The sequence below is a fragment of the Hippopotamus amphibius genome, chromosome 10, assembly GCF_030028045.1.
Source record: "Hippopotamus amphibius kiboko isolate mHipAmp2 chromosome 10, mHipAmp2.hap2, whole genome shotgun sequence".
NCBI classification, from domain to species: domain Eukaryota; kingdom Metazoa; phylum Chordata; class Mammalia; order Artiodactyla; family Hippopotamidae; genus Hippopotamus; species Hippopotamus amphibius.
In genome coordinates, this window is record NC_080195.1 from 113725780 (window position 1) to 113742209 (window position 16430).

Genomic DNA, 16430 nt, shown 5'->3' on the forward strand with positions numbered 1-16430 from the left:
GGAGTGGACTTCGGCAGCTTGTGGTTCCCAGGCCATGTGAATAATTAACTCTCAAGGGGGAGTCTCGAGGGTCTGACGACCATCCGGGTGCCCACAGAGATGGGGCTGTGATGAGAACAGTGATTGGAAAAAGGAGTAGATGCAGTTCCCGAGTTGGGCACTTTCGGATGAGAGGGCTGTGCAGGGGGCAGCCCTGCCAGGTGCCCCCATCCCTCGAGCAAAGGCTGCTGCCCGCCAGGAAGCCAGGAAGACTCAGGATGCTCAGGGGCGAAGCGGGCTGAGCTGCACCACCCGAGGCACGTGTGTGCAGCGGGGACATGACTAACATCGGTTGTGGAAGAATATTCCCTGACACACGGCTCATATCTTCCCTAAAGAGAAATGGAGAAGAGCCCAGCAGCCCTGCACCTGAGCCACGAGGTGGGTGGGGGGTGCCTTCTAGCCGGTTGTCTTCATGCAAAACCCATCCCTCTGCATCTGCTGGCAAAATGCTCCTTCCACCGCTTGGGACAGCCATTGTTTTAATCAGTGCTTCTGCTATAAATCTCTTTGTTGCTCCGTAGTCTGATACATTCTTTATTACTTGAAATACACGACAGGCATCCCACAGAAATCATCAAAGAGAGTGATGTGTTTTCACTTGCTGGCCAAAGCCAGTTGACATAATGAAAATCGCGTATTTGTTATTCTCTTCGCAAATTCAAGTAGTTGATCCAGATGTCGGAGGATTCATTTTTCACTTATTTCTATATTAACCCTAGAATTGCAAGAGAGAGAGAGAGAGAAAATTGTATACTTTTAATGCAATAAAAGGCTTTAAAATTAAAAAAAAAAGCGTGGATGGCCCTGAAGCTCCCACTAGGTCCTGGCCACTGGCTAACGTCAGTGGGCACCTCTTTCCAGATTGTGCCAGGAAAAGTACTGGGCAGGTCCTCAGAGCCCACCCCCCACTCATTCCCCAGGGCCTGGGTGGAGGACCCCTGATTGATTCAGGTCTGGCTGGGGTGACCACTCCTGAAAAGGGATTATCCTTGCCCCTTGGGGACTGCTTGGACCAAATGTGAGTCTGTGTGTGTATGTGCGCGCTCTTATGGGGGTGGAAGGAGACACAGGCCATCCACTGCAGAGACTGGACACTTCAGGAAGCCCCCCTGCCCCCTGCTTCTTTTTCTTTAAAGTGCTTGAGTGTCTAGCAGTGGCTGTGTGACTCTGTCTGGTCAGTGATTAGGAAAGTGAAGTCACCAAGGGCTTCTGGACAAGATGATAAAAGAGCTGTGAGAAGAGAAGCCCTTTGCCACCTGCCCCTCCCTGCATGGGGTGTTGTCCTAGGAGGATGTGATGCCCGGAGCCCTTGCAGCCATATTGTCACTGTGGAGAAAGCCAAGAAAGTCTCACCAACACCATGTCCACCCTCCGCAGTTCACGAGACAATTGAAAGTATCGCTATCAACTGTACTTCAATCACAAAAATGCAAAACAAAAAAAAAAAATCTTTCTAAAAGAAAGTATTGCTTTAGCCTCTGAGAGTTAGGGATTCAATCATTTATGGCCAAAATCACCCCAACCATGGCACTCTATAACTAGAACCATTTTGCTGACAGGCAAATAAATGGCCAGGAGGCCAGCTTAGTCCTCTGAGCAGAGTTTGGCTGAGACCTGGCCTGACACCTTCATACCCGGAGGCTATAAATGCAAACTTTGCCCCTTGACACTGTCTCAGCTCCCCATTCGCACAGGGCCATAACCTTCTGTTTGTGAAGTGATTCCCTGTTGCTGTGGAGACTAAGACACCTGCAGTCGAGGCAGACCATCCAGTGGGGTCGAAGGTTCAGTCCCCGGGGGGTGGGGGGAAAGGGTGTGAGAAGGCAGACTCAGGTGGCCCTGCTCCTTAATGGCCTAATTGTCATTACCCGCACACAATAATCTAGTCACTAATTCTTTCCCTAAGGTCATGGACATGGGCCTGCCTGGGGCCACTTTCCGTGTTGTCCTTTCCTTCTGACTCCTAGGTGTGCCTAGCAGGGGCCGGGAGGCCCCCAGGGCAGAGGTGGACACTGGCTCCACACCCCTAGGACGGTAAGGAGGGGGCCAAGGGGAAGCTTCCCCCCACCCTCACCCTCCACAGGACCAGACCTGGGCAGCAGGGCTGAAGGTGTAAAGGTTCTGTTTCTAGAACTTCCTGACTTGCCTGCTGACCTCCAAGCCTCACAGCAGGCAGGCGGGTGGGCAGAAGCACTTACGAGGCACCGACTGAATACATCATCCACTTCGCTGCTCCCAAAGCAGAAGCTCTTGTAACATCTCCTGGGCCAGCAATCAAGCCTAGACTTGACTTCACCTAATCCCTTGTTCTTTCACTCAACACATATTTAGCGAGCATCTTCCATGGGCCATTTCTCTGCTCTCAGGTGGGGGTGTTATGGTGGGCAGAATAAAGACCGCTAGGGATGACGACCCTGGTCCCTGGGACCTGTGAGTGTAATTTTATCTGGCAACAGGGACCCTGCAGCTGTGGTTCGATTAAGGATCTCGAGCTGGGAGATTAACCTGGATTATCCCGGTGGGCCCGCTGTCATCCCAGGGGAGGACACGCAGAGGCGCAGACCTTCGAGGAAGCAGAAGAGGGAGGGAGGTGATGACCGGCTTTGAGGATGAAGGAAGGGGTCACAGGCCAAGGAAGGTGGACAGCTTCTAGAAGCTGGAAGAGGCAGGGATTTACATAAGGAAGCTGCCCTGTTGCCACCTGATTTTATCCCAGCCCGGCCCACATCAGACTTCTGACCTCCGGCATGTGAGCTGGTAAATGCGTGCTGCTTTAAGCCACTAAGCCCGTGCTAACGTGTTACAGCAGCCACGGGGAACTAGTGCAGTGGCCCTCTCACCCCTGATCTGTCCCCAGGCTCGCACCCTGGCCTGGCCCTCCTCCCTGTGATTCACACTTTCCTCCTGCCACCTTCAACTTCCAGACTCTTCTCTCCCAATACGGCCTCTGAGCACGATGGTCCAGTTTTAGGCCTAGAAGGGAGCTTCCGGGCCCCCAACCCTAACTGCCTGGACCCACAGCTGAGGACCCAGAGGCCAAGACAGGGAACTCAGTGTCGCCCAAAGACCTTCATTTCCCCCAGTGTGCACAAGCACGGCTGCCTAAGGGCCGCCTTTAAGAAAACCCAGCCCAAGAAACAAGGCTCCGCTCGCGTCCTGGAGGGAGGCGGGAGCCCCCTCCCCACTGGCAGGTCCTCAAGAGTAAAGACCAAGCCGTTCACATCCTCAGGACCTGAAAGCCACCCATTCTCTGCAAGAGGCTGGTGGGGCTGACTCCTGTCTATCCGCACCCACCGGCCAAAGACCTGACCCTGCTCCCCTCCCTGGCTCTGAGCCCAGAAAACTGCAGCAGGACGTGTCTCTCCATGAATACAGCCCCAGGGCAGGCAGTGTTGCTCTCCTTGCTGTGGGCTACACAGAAAAGGGCGTAATGGACGTAGCGTGTTAAACCTCTGCTCCCACAACACGACCAAGGTAGTTTGCTCGTTGAAGAGAGAGTGGGGGTGGGAGTGAGGGGGCAGCCAGACCTGGAAAAGCACCACATTGTCATTGCAGAGGCTTCATTTCAGCCAAACCTGACCATCAAGTCATGCTTTTTACCTACATGGTATTTTAAAATTTTAGGTTGTGTTGACTTTACAAGTGTGCTTTGCTTTTATGATTACATGAGAGCTGCAAGCTACAGTAGCTTCAATCAGCATGGAGAGCTTGCAGGAATAGCTTTCCTATCACCCTGCCTTCCCACTACCCGAGAGCACGCGTTAACCAGAGCGGCTGTAACAAAGCGCGTTTATTCTCTCCCGGGTCCGGAGCCTGCAAGTCTGAGGTCAGGTGTCACAGAGCTGGTTCCCTCTGGGGGTCCTGAGGCAGAGTCTGTCCCAGGCCTCCGTCCCAGCTCCTGCTGGTGGTGGACAGGCCTTGGTGCTCCCTGGCCTGCAGACGCACCCCCCCATCTCTGCCTCCGTCACGCGGCCCCTCCCCGCGTCCGTCTCTGTGCTCCTCTTCTGCGTGACTAATACCCCTTTGCCTCAGTGGATCGAGGCCCCCCCCCTCCAAATCCAGGATGATCCCCAAATCAATTACATCTGCAAAGACCCTATTTCCACATAAGTCACATCCACAGGAAGGACTTAGACATACTGTGGGGGGGGGACGCCATTGGATACACCAAGGTCCAGCCCAACCCGCCATCTTTCAGCCGTGGGAACCGGGCTGGGGAAGGGAGTCTGGCCCCGGCACCGACCCGCTGTCTTCAGACCTCACCCCTGCAGCGGTTGCCCGTGCAGCTGCTTGGGGCCTCCCCCTCGCAGGTGTGCAGAACCTGCGTCTGCCGTTGGCCCAGGGGCGTCCCTCCCGAGGCCAGGCCTGGGGCCCGCGGCTGCGGGCAGAGGGGCAAGAAGAGCAGTGCCAGAGCCCAGGGTCGGGTCCTGGCTCTGCCCCTTCTTAAGGTCATTCAACCTCTTTGCCATTGAGGCTCGGAGGACTCCCCTGGGGAGCGTGAAAACACATCCACTGGGCTTGGCCACGGCCACGGCCCGTGAAGATATGTCCTCTGTCTGTACAGGCTCAGAAAACAGCGGTTAGCATGTCACCCGTGGGCTAGAACCTGGAGGCCAGCCCTCCCCGTGAGGACAGAATGGAGGACGTCAGGCCCGAGGCTGCACGCGGCCCGTTTGTAGAAATGGCAGCTAGAGGCGGGGGGAGGGGGGCCCCACATCCCAGACAGACTCTGTGCGGGGAGCGGCTGGTCCACCGCTCAGCTGACCCACTTAGCTCCCGGCGGAGTGGGGAATGAGCAGAGCTTGCGGGGCTGGTTACCAAGCAGCAGTGGTTTTTTTCAACAGCTTTGTTGAGATGTAGCTCACACACCATGCCATCCACCCATGAACGTGGACGTGCAGTGGCTTTGGGTACACTTGCAGAGTGGTACAACCATCCCACGCTCAACTCAGGAACAGTTGCATCACCTCCAAAAGAAACACCCTACCCTTTTACAAACACCCTGCGCGTCCCCCCCAGCCCCTGGCAACCGAACATCTGTTTCTCTACGGACGTGCCTGCGCTGGGCATGTCACGTGAATGGAATCACGTAACACGTGTTCCTCTCACCCCTCCTTTCCCTGCATGCCACCCCAACCTTCCACCACCTCCTACACCCATCTGCCTGGCACCCGTCGGAAAGAAAAAGACTCCTCTTGATGGGGGGTGGTGGCAGCGCCTGTTACAGGTGTTACCTGTTACCTGTTCTTTGGTGGTTTGGGGGAGAGGTGTCTGGGGAGACGCCCTCACCGGTTCCTTCAATGCGGACATGCGGGAAAGCACCACAGGTGAGGAAGGGCATCCTCCTACAGGACCCGTCACACCTGGACGCGGGGCGGGGAGGCTTCCTGGAGAAAGCGGCAGGACTGGGTGGAGGAGGGGGAGGGCAGGCAGTAGGCCAGGCAGGAAGCCCTGGGGGGAGGGGGACAGAGGTGTGAGTGGGGCCGCTGGACCCTCAGGGGCCAGGATGGAGGCCCAGGATGGTGACGGGAAGTGGGGCTGGACCCAGGCTAGAGGGAGCGGTCTTCATGGAGGCAAACAGACCAAGGAAGGGCCTGGAGGCATCCGGCCTGGGAGGGAGAGTCACGTGCTGGCTGCTGAGGGGAGAGAGGCCCGGAGGACAAGACGGAAGGAGGCCTGGAGCCCTCCTGGCTGGCATCCTGGATTAACCTCATGAGCTGCTCATGCTAAGAGCACGGGAGAGGCCAGAGTTCCTCGGGGCAGGAAACACTTGACCACTCTGCCGAGCGCGACCACCCGACCGTGAGCCTCACACTTCCCACCCAGGACCTTCTAGACTCCTGCCAACACCCTCGCGTGGCCCACGCTCTCCCAGCACCCTCCTGTGCGCTCTCGGGGGCCTGGCTCCCCGCTGGGCGCTCTGCCCTCCCCCCCCCCGTCCTGTCTCAGCGCCCACCGGGGGCTGCAGCCTCTGCAGAGGGGCTGTGTCCCCTCCGATTCTGTCACCCTCACGCCTCCCCCAAAGTCCTTGGCCCCAAAGTGGCGGCCAAAGGCAAGAAACAGGCAACTTACCAGGTTGGAGAGGATCCTGTTCCCCTCATTTCACAGCTGGTTTTGCAAATGGCAAGGCACGTTGTCCTTGTAACACAAGAAACGTAACCCCTTTGCTAACAGAGTTGTGACATCTGTGGGTTGCAGTAAAACCTATGGAATAAACTCACTTGAGAGAAATCCAAATTCTGAAGTATTTAAAAACATTGCAGTAAAACCTATGGAATAAACTCACTTGAGAGAAATCCAAATTCTGAAGTATTTAAAAACAAAGTTTTACAGGAGGAGGGACAAATTAGGAGTTTGGGATTAGCAGATTTATCTATAAAATAAACAAGAACCTACTCTATAGCACAGGGAACTATATTCAATATCTTTTAATGCTATCTTGTATGATGGAAAAGAATCTGAAGAAGTGTATATATATATCAGATATATATATATATGTATATATATATATATATATATATAACTGAATCGCTTTGCTGGACACCTGAAACTAACACAACACTGTAAATCAACTATACCTAAAACAAAAAACAAATTAACAAATTAAAAAATTTTATACTTTTCAAACAACGAAGAATTACTAGGAAGATGTTATGTAAGTAGGGTTGCCAGATCAAATATAGGATGCCCAGTTAACTGTGAATTTCAGATAAACAACAATTTTTTTATTGTAAGTAATCATAAATAATAAAGTACAAGCATAAATTGTAAATATTCATAAGTTAGTCATTAATTTTTGTAAGTCCCATGCAATATTTGGGGTACGCTTATGCTAAAAATTATGAATCATTTTTAAAATTTCAAATAAAATGTTAGTAAAATGGAGAATTGTAAATTTTAATAAAAAGTTAATAAGCTGTATTACAGCTACCTTTTTAGCATAAGGATGTCTCACGCAATATTTGGGATATACTTCCGCTAAAAAATGGTCTTGGGCAATAGCTGTGCCTCCTGGGGGCCTCGATCTTTTCACATCTAAGGTGCCAGTGTCCATCCCCTCTTAGGACCCTCCTCATCCTCTGGGACTGGTGGCACTGGCCTTGGTTTTAACCAACAAGGTCAGGGCAGTGGGTCCCTGGCTGAGATGCTCAGACTCAGGCAGGCCTGGACGCGTCCCTGCAAGGGGCAGTGGGGACACAGGGAGCCCTTCCCTGGGCGGGAGGCGGAGGGAGAGCCGGGCTGTGAGTGAGGACAACGGGGAGGCCACCCCAGGAAGGCGTGTTCAGGGAGGTCGAGGTGACGATTTCCTGTGGCAGGTCCCAACAGGCCGCCGCTGGCTTTGATGAAGGAGGGAAAAATGTGCCCGGATCAGCAGAAGCGGTTTCCTGTGACCTGGCACCCTCGGCGGCTGTGCGGCTGTCTGTGAACCTCTTCCCTCCTGAGGGTCCACCTCCAGAGAGGAAGCACGGTCCAGGCCGTGAGCGGGACTGCCAGCCTACCTGCGTCCCTCAGGAAGCCAGCACCTTCCGTCCGTGAGTTACCTGGAGGCCGGGTGGGGACCGTGACATTCACGCAACTGAAGGGGGCCCCCTGGGAGCCTGGTGATGCTGTGCGGCCCTAGCATCCTGGGCTGCCGGTGGGGGGAGGGGATGTGATGGTTAATTGCAGGTGTCAGCCTGGCTGGGCCACGGTGCCCAGACATTTGGTCAACCATTATTCTTCATGTTACTGCGAGGGTATGTTCGTATTTTTTAATTTTTATTAATTAACTTTTTTGTTTTTTCGGCCGCGCTGCACAGTTTGCGAGATCTACCCGGGGATGAACCTGGGCCCCCCACAGTGGAAGCTCAGGGTCCTAACCACTGGGCAACCAGGGAAGTCCCATGAGGGTGTTTTTGGATGAGATGGGCATTTACCTTGGTGGCCTTGGGGTAAGCAGGTTGCCCTCTGTCACGTGGGTAGGCCTCACCCAATCAGTTGAAGAGCTTCACAGAACAAAAGGCTGTCTTCCCCTGAAGAAGAGCTGCTGAGGCAGGTGACCGTCGCACGTGAACCGGGTCTTGGGCTGCTGGCCTCCCACAGGCCTGGGACCCGCCAGCCTCCGTCATCGCGGGAGCCGACTCCTTACAGTACATCTCTCAGTGGGCACATCTCCAGGTCCTGTCGTTGCGTTTCTCTGGACAGACCTGACGAACACAGGGCGCATCAGGCCCGCTCCCCGCCACGACCAGGAGGAGCAGACGCCCATCAGACACACGGCTCCCCCGCCTCGGCCGGGGCTCGGAGGAGCCTCTGGAGAGGCCAGACAGGGGCCGAGGGACCCGGCAGAGACCCCGGATCCCCCAGCCCCGCCCCTCTGTCCTCCACACGCCCCGGCCAGGGTGGGGGGATCACTACTGCCGCCACCAGCAATCGCCAGGAAAGCCCACGGGCCCGGCCCCCACAGCGCTCCCGGCACCCAGGCCTCCTCCCACTTCTTGGCAGTATCTTCATTTTGCCGTTTCAGAATCGCTCCTGTGGCAGGTGTGGGGCTGGGGGCCCACGGCCTGAGCTGCCCCCTCCTCAGGAAGATGTGTGCTGTGAGTGGAGGAGACTCCAGCCGTACAGGGGGTCCCGTCGTGGAGATTTCCCCGGGGGTGGGGGGAGCCCTGCCGGCCAGGGAGGAAATGGCAGAGGACAGGGTGGGGGCAGGGACACCTGGACAGCCACCCCGGCCCGATGTCCATCTCGCCAGCCCACGAAGCCCGGTTCTAAGAGCTCGTCCTACCTGTTGGGAAGAGCCCAGGCCGGGCCAGGATGCTCACTCCTCATTCCCGTGCTGGGTCTGTGGGAAGGGACAGTGTTCTGAACCACCACCCAGCTGACCCCAGAAAGGGGAAGAATTCACTCTGAGGACAACACAGGCTGCTTCCTGTGCATCCACAGCCCCCGTTTCTGGCCAGTATCCAGGGTACGCCCGGCGCCCTGGCCCATGACACACCCCAGCTCAGCATGCCCTCCCACCCCGCTGCCCCGGTCTCCCTGACCTCTCAGGACCATCACCCAGCGGCCACCTGAGGACGGACTCCCCAGGCCGGGGACCTCCAGGTCTCTTCTCTCCCCCTCTCCTCTGGGCCAGCTCCCTCCACTCTCCACTGTCCTCCAGAAAGTGAGGAGAGGGACGGAAAAGGTAGTGGACTTGGTGGCCAAGAGGACAGGAGACAGCCAGGCTGCTTGGTGGGAACGTAGCCTGTGCAAACGATGGAGGAAGTGAAGGAATGAAAGGTGGAGGGAACACACGCTTTAGTCTAACCCCTTCACGCTGCATGGCTTCATCACACCTATAAAAGCGACACAGCAAATCATAAAACAAGATGCAAATCAGGGTAAAATACTGGCACACCGGGCACCACCCACCCCGTTAGCCGGACAGGAAGAAGAATGCGGACGAGTAGCCTTTTGCTGGCGTTACTTCGGGTCCTGGCAGCCGTGAGACTTGCTTCTGTTGAGGGATCTTTTTTTTTTTTTAATTTACTGAGGTGAATACACACAACATAAAATGAGCCATTTTAGTCATCGATTTGGAAGCTGGTACCTTTGCAATGTTGTGCAACCCCACCTTTTCCCTCCCTCCAAGGGAAGACCCTGGGCCGTTAAGTAGTTTCTCCCCAGCCCCTCCCCCATAGGCTGGCAACCACATCCGGGGCATCTAATATCAGTGGAATCGTACAATACGTGACCTTCCGTGTCTGTCGTCTTTCACCGAGCCTAGTGATGTAGAGCTTCATCCTCGTGGTAGCACACATCCATCCTCCCTCCTTGTCATGGCTGGTGTGGAGATGCTACATTGGGTTGATCCAGGCATCTGTTGATGGACGCTTGGGCTGTTTCCCCCCTTTGCTGGTTGTAAACCCGCTGCTCTGAGCATGGGGGTATTTCTACTTCTCTGAGTCCCCGTTTGCGACTCTTTGGGTATACACCACTGAGAGTTCTTTATGGTTCGTGGAATTTTGGACCCTCCGTTTTCAGGCATCACAGCTTGACCAAGAGCACACGGTCAGGAGCAGCAGGCAGGCCTGGGACCCAGGTCTCCGGCTCCCTCCCTGCAGAGGCCACCCTGATGGTAAAGGAAGGGAAGGGAAGGTGTGTCCACTGGCCTTAGCAGGTTGGGCCACACCCCCCGGGCCAGGCTGCAGGCCATGTTGTCAGAGGTGGGGCTCACATTGCCTGCCACCACCCACCCAGGCCACACGCAATAACCAGGTTGGTCCACATGCCGGGAGAGCTAGAGGAAAGGTGGTTCAGGCCTCAGAGAGAGATCAGGTTCAGCCTCCCAGGGGCACAGGCAAACGCTGAGCCTGGGTGGAGGGAGGGAGGGCAGCGGGAGGGACAGGCTCGTGAGCGAAGCCCCACCCCGTTACTCAGCGCCAAGTAAACATCGGTTATTCCCACTCAGGGCTGAAGGAATGAGAAGGAAAGTTCCCTGGTAATGCCACCTTCCCAAGAAGTCACAGTGAGCCATTGAGGGTGGGTTGGCATGGAAAGGAAAATCTGTGTGGATTCATTACAAAGTCAATGAGTCAGATCTAAACCAATGGAGCGAGTCTTTGGGGTCTATTGGGTGCATCTTCCATTCTCCCCCGTGAAAGCCGGGAGGTTCTCAGCTCCTAATTGAGGCACTGGCACTTGGGAAGAGCTGAAGAGCATTTGTTGAATTGATGTTGAACGTCAAGGCAGCTGCCCTAAAACGTGAAAGCAGAGCTCCTGGATTCCTGCAATTTGGGATCCGTCAGCGAGGCGGGTCTGTGCCTTGATACCCTGCCTATTGCTCTTTCCCAAGCCCCATGGGGCGCTCTCACCAGCAAACCAAGTGCAGGCCGTGTTTTCAGACTCTTTCATGTTAGCTAGAGTGTTTTTCAATCAAGTCAGTAAAAACGCACAGCATAAAAGGTAAAAAGCTCAAGACAAGGAAACAGAGCCCAGCTGCCCCCTGCCCTACTGGTTGCCCACCATGAACATCCAGCTCTCACACGTGGCAGAGAGCCACGTTCAGACTTTGAAGTTCAAATCTTTAGTGTTCACCCCATCACATGCATTCACTGTTGTTTGTCTGCTTTCTGTGTTTGATTTTAGGTCTTCATTGCTGACTGCGGAAGATGACAATTTAGCCCTTTCACAACAACCCCACCCACACCCACAGCCACCCAGGGTAGTTATGTCACCATCCACAGTGAAATAAAAATTCACTCTTTATACATCCCTATGACTAGGTCAATATGATTGGGCCTACCTCTTTCCTGTGTGGACCAAACATGAAGACTTTCCTACTACACAGCTGGAAATGTTGCATAAAATGTGAGAATCCCTTTAAATGACAAGCTAACATACCAGGAAGAAAGGGAACAAAGTCTCTAGGGGCCAAAAGAGAGGAGAGAAATGAAGACCAGCCTGGTGAACACAGCTGCTTCAGACAGTGAGATGACACCAGTCTCCATGCCTGGGGAACTGGGTCAAACATCCCGGACACAAGATAAGGCTGGGGGCCCATGTGAGACAGCAATTATAAGTGAGACCCTTGAAGCCCCCACCCCAAAAGGAATACATCCACCTACCAGCAAAGAAAGAAGACCTGAAAGTATATTTATTTCAGCCTGTGCCATAGGTGGTTAAAAAAAAACAGACAAAAAACAAAACCAACCTTGTAATAGAGAACTTGTAATGATGGGCTGGTCCTCTTCAGGTGTGAGTTTCCAATGTGTACTGTCTGCATAGTCTGGGACCCACAGAGCCCTGAAATTAGCATAAAAGTGATCAAAGGCTGGAAACACAACTGAGAATCTTGCCAACACAAAATCTCTCAGGAAAGACACATCCTCAGCCCAGGCACAGAAGATTCCCACAGGTAGAGCCCTAATGAAAATGAGCTCACAATCCAAAATTGTAAGACACATGGAAACAATCCACCAGCAGACCCCATAAACAGAGAAACAGGATCCCTAAGAGCCTCAGGTGATAGGATTATCAGATAATAGCTTTAAACAGACATGTTTAAAATGATTATAGATGTAAAACAAGGAACTGAATACAGTACCACAGGGGGAGAAAAAGGCATATTCAGAGAGAATGAAATAGAACTTTTAGAAATAAAAAATATGGTGAATGGAATAAAAATGTCAATGGATAAGTTAACCACAGTTTAGACACAGCCACATGATCACGAAGTCAGCTCCACTCAGCAACTGGAAGGTACAGCTCCTATTTAGGGGTCAATTATGCAGACTGTAGCACAGGGAGAAAGAGATGGAAATACAAACAGGAAGTTGAGAATTAAAGCAGAAAATTCACAGGAGCTCTAGATTGGAAAACCACCTTCCTTAGAATGTTGACAGCATTGCTCTCTTGTCTTCTAGCTTGTCCTTTGTTGTCTAGCAGTCCAACGCCATCTGATTTAGAATCCCCCCCACCCCCCTGGAAGCTTCTAGGACCACCTCTCCATCCCCATCCCAGCTTTCCGGGGTCCTGTGGTTTGGACGGCCGTCCAACCAGACACCGTTCTGTACTGTGTGATGGGCCTTCTCCAGCTGAGGGTCACGTCCTTTACTCTGGGCATGTGTGCATGCTTCTCTGTTTCTGGAACACCTATCATGGGGATGTGGGGCCTCTTGGAATGATTCTGACCTTCTTTCTTTCTTTTAAGAGTTTCATTTCCCCCAACACACTTTTGTTTGTTTGTTTTGTTTTTTTGGCACATGGGCTTAGTTGCTCCATGGCATGTGGGATCTTCCTGGAGCAGGGATCGAACCTGTGTCCCCTGCATTGGGAGGTGGATTCTTAACCACTGCGCCACCTAGGAAGCCCCCCCAACACACTTTTAAAGTTTTCAATTTCTGTTCTTTAAAGGTTTATACACACACACACACACACACACACACACACACACACACACATCTGCTCTGGTTTCCATTTACTCAATATCTTCTGTTTTGGGGACTTCCCTAGTGGTCCAGTGGATAAGACTTTGCCTTCCAATGCAAGGGGTGTGTGTTCAATTCATAGTCAGGGAGTTAAGATGCCATGTGCCTCGCGGCCAAAACCCCGAAACATAAAACAGAAGCAATACCGTAACAAATTCAGTAAAGACTTTAAAAGTGGTCCCCATCAAAAAAAAATCTTCTGTTTTTCTCTCTGAGATAACTATAGATTTTGAAGTTTTCTTCTCTCCATACTTTGTGTTCTCTGACTACTTTGTCTGCTTGTTGGGCTGGTTAGGGGTGGTGTCTTTGTATTTCTTGTGAGGGTCTTACTGTTTACCTTCCTGACACGAGGTAGTAAGCGATGTTTGGAAGCCCTGTGTGCATGGGCGGGACTTATCAATGAGCAGGTGTCTCTGCAGGATGATGGACGGTGGGGACCTTTAACTGTCAGGGCCGTAAATCTTTTCCTGCCTAGAGGTGCTGGGCGCTGAGAAAAGGGAGAGAGGCTGAAGGGGCGGGGGAGGCGCAGTTCCCACCTGAGAGTTTACAGAACGGACCTAATTTCCTCCCGTTGAGTTCCTTCCCCCAACCCTACTCCAGATACACCTGGTGTCATCAGGTCCAGGCACATCTGCTCCAAACGTGTCCCATCTTTGATGGAGCGGGGGCAGGGTGGGGAGAGGTCTGGGTCTAAGGGCTCCCGGCAAGGACTCTGAGCAGTCTTCATGTCTGTCTATGCTTTTCAGAGTCTGGTGCCTTCACCCCTGAAGACTGACATTTTAAATGTCAGATTGAACACATTCAGTTGGCTTTGTTCCCAGAAGCACAGGGAGAGGTGGAGAGGCAGGAAGACGCCCCCTTTCCTGGGGAGCTGATTGGTTGATCAGCAGGGCTCTCTCCCTACAGCCACCCAGGAAAGACCAAAGGAAAAGGAGGTCCTGTGGCCACAGCCTGCAGAGGAGGCAGCGGTCTCCGCGAGAGCCAGCTTTCTCCTGAGCAGGGGCCACCTCCCCACCAATCACACTCAGCGTCCCCGCCAGGTGCCACTTCACCTGGGGCTCATTTTTCCAGTGGCCCGCCCAGCCCAGGCAATGACTCAAGGAGGAAGGAAGCAGGGAGACCTCATTTTCTTTGGTTGCCACAGAGGGACCGCCACTTGATGCAACCTCCAGGCTCTGAGCCAAGCGGCAGCATCCAACTCAGACATGTGTCATAAACCGTGGGTGTCCTCCCCCAGCACCCTGGACCCTCACTCTCTGGGGCAGCACCCCACAGACTCTGGGGCATCTTCCTAGAGCTCATACAACTGTCCATTTATTCTTTCCCCTACACGTGCTCGTAGGCGCAAAATGACCCGCAGGGATGCCCCTTGCCCTGAGCCGGCTCGTCTCCTATTGCATTGTTTTCTCATCCTCACCCAGCAGCCAAACCCTTTTCTTTTTCTTTAAGTCGAGCTTACTTCTTCTAGTGCAAACATTTTTATCATAGATGTTAGCATGTTCCAGTAGTCAGGGAGGCAGCTTACTCTCTGCGTAACCCCTTCATTATCGTGGTCCACAGCCGTTACCTGGGAGGCCCTGGAATGGTCTTCCCTCCTGTAGCCCCCAGAGGCGGTCACCTGAGCGAGGGGGTTGTTCCCACAAGCCTTTCTGTTACTTGGTGGCTTCGTGCCCTTCAATCAGGTGGGCAACCTCTTGGGCCTGGCTTGACTTGGGGAGGGCAGGCTTCCTGGCTTTGTGCCGCCCCTTCCGGACAAAGCTCAGTCACTAGTGATGACTTCTCTTCCCTTCGACGTGGTGGGGGCTTCACGGAGCCTGGGGACAGCGGTTCTTCCCCCACTTCTGATGCATCTAGTGGGTGACCCCAAGATTCTCTCTCTAACCCACCACTGTGGCGTGGAAGCCACCGGGCACCGTCTCCGTGGCCAGGCTGATGGTGGTCCTTCCGGGACACCCCTGCCCTTCTCCTGGGGTTCTGAGAGGGACTTGGATCGGGGAGCCCTCTGTCTGAGGGCTGAGAAGATGCCCAGACACCCATTCCACACACAACTCAGGTCCCCAGGTGGTTCCAGCTGCTCTGAGGGCTCTCTGTGGGGGTCCCTGTGTCCTGACACCTGTGGCTGTCACTACCCAGCATCTAATCCACCTTTTCCAGCAGAAGTGTCCTGATTTTCCTTTAGGAAACTACGAGCCCATGTTGAGGGGTGAGCTCAACCAGCCTGACCCAGCCTGCCAGCCAGAACGTTCTCTTCCCCTGGCTGCCACAACCGGTCTTCGGAATGGGCACGACCAGGCAGAGAGGCCACCGTACGACATCAGTTCTGAGATGCCATGAATGAGCAAATGTGCCATTATCTAAAGCACCTCTAAAAGAGAAAAGAATGCTGCACCTTCAACTGTAAGATGCCCACAACACTCAGAGCTGTTAAAATGTGGGGAGAAAAAAAAGTGTCTAAGTTTCTAGGAATGATGTCTAATTTGGGTTTGGGGAAGGGGCAGATAGTGGGGGAAAGAAGCTCTCTTTCTACTGGGATCCTCGAGCTGAGGTTATGTAAGCTTGGCGATGCCAGGGCCATGTTTCTTTTTTCTTTTTTTTTGCATGGGGCCTGCCTGTCCCTTAATGAAACCAACACTGGTGAACACCTGGATCCAGCCACACCTGACACTGCCTCCCAGAGCAGTATATTTTTCTTTGCCAAAGCGATGACTAGGGCCACTGCATGGAACACTGCCCAGCCAGTGCCTCCCCTCACTCAACAGTCACCATCAGAGCCACCGTCCCCCAATCACGCAACAGAAGGCCTGAAGCTCCAGCCCCTGAGAAGGTTGTGCAGGTCCTTGGGTGGCAGCTCCTGACCCCCCAACTTCCTAGGATAATTGTAAAGGAAGGAAGGAGAAGAGAGAGGAAGAGAGGCAGATGAGGATGGGAAGAGAGTAGGAGGGAGGGAGGAATGATGGTGGGAGGAAGGGAGGAAGGGAAAGGGGGGGAGGGGAGGCGGCAAGGCCCAGCAGGGAGGAAGTTTTCCGTAAGCTGGCCAACGAAGTGTAAGCTTAGGGGCAAGGACTCTGCTGCGTGTCAGCATCTGCAAACACCCGCTTCTTCTCTGCTGCCGTGTCAACCGCCCGCCGCACCCCAGATGCTGGGCAGCAAACAAAGGTCCCAGAGAACTGGGCCCCGGGCACAGCGACCCGGGAGACGGCGGGTCAGCGCTCGGGAGTGGAGCGCGAGTGGGAAACCAGTTGTTTGCTGAGGGAGCCCGAGGGACCCAGGCACGTGTGCTGGCGGCCGTCACAGGAGCACACCCGGAGCTGACTGGCTGCCATCCTCTGCCCAACGGCGATTCAGAAGGAACCTACACCCGCTCACGATGTCCTAACATTTGTTGGACACGGAGTCGTGAAACCATGGAAAGAGAAAGGACACGTCAGTCACGGT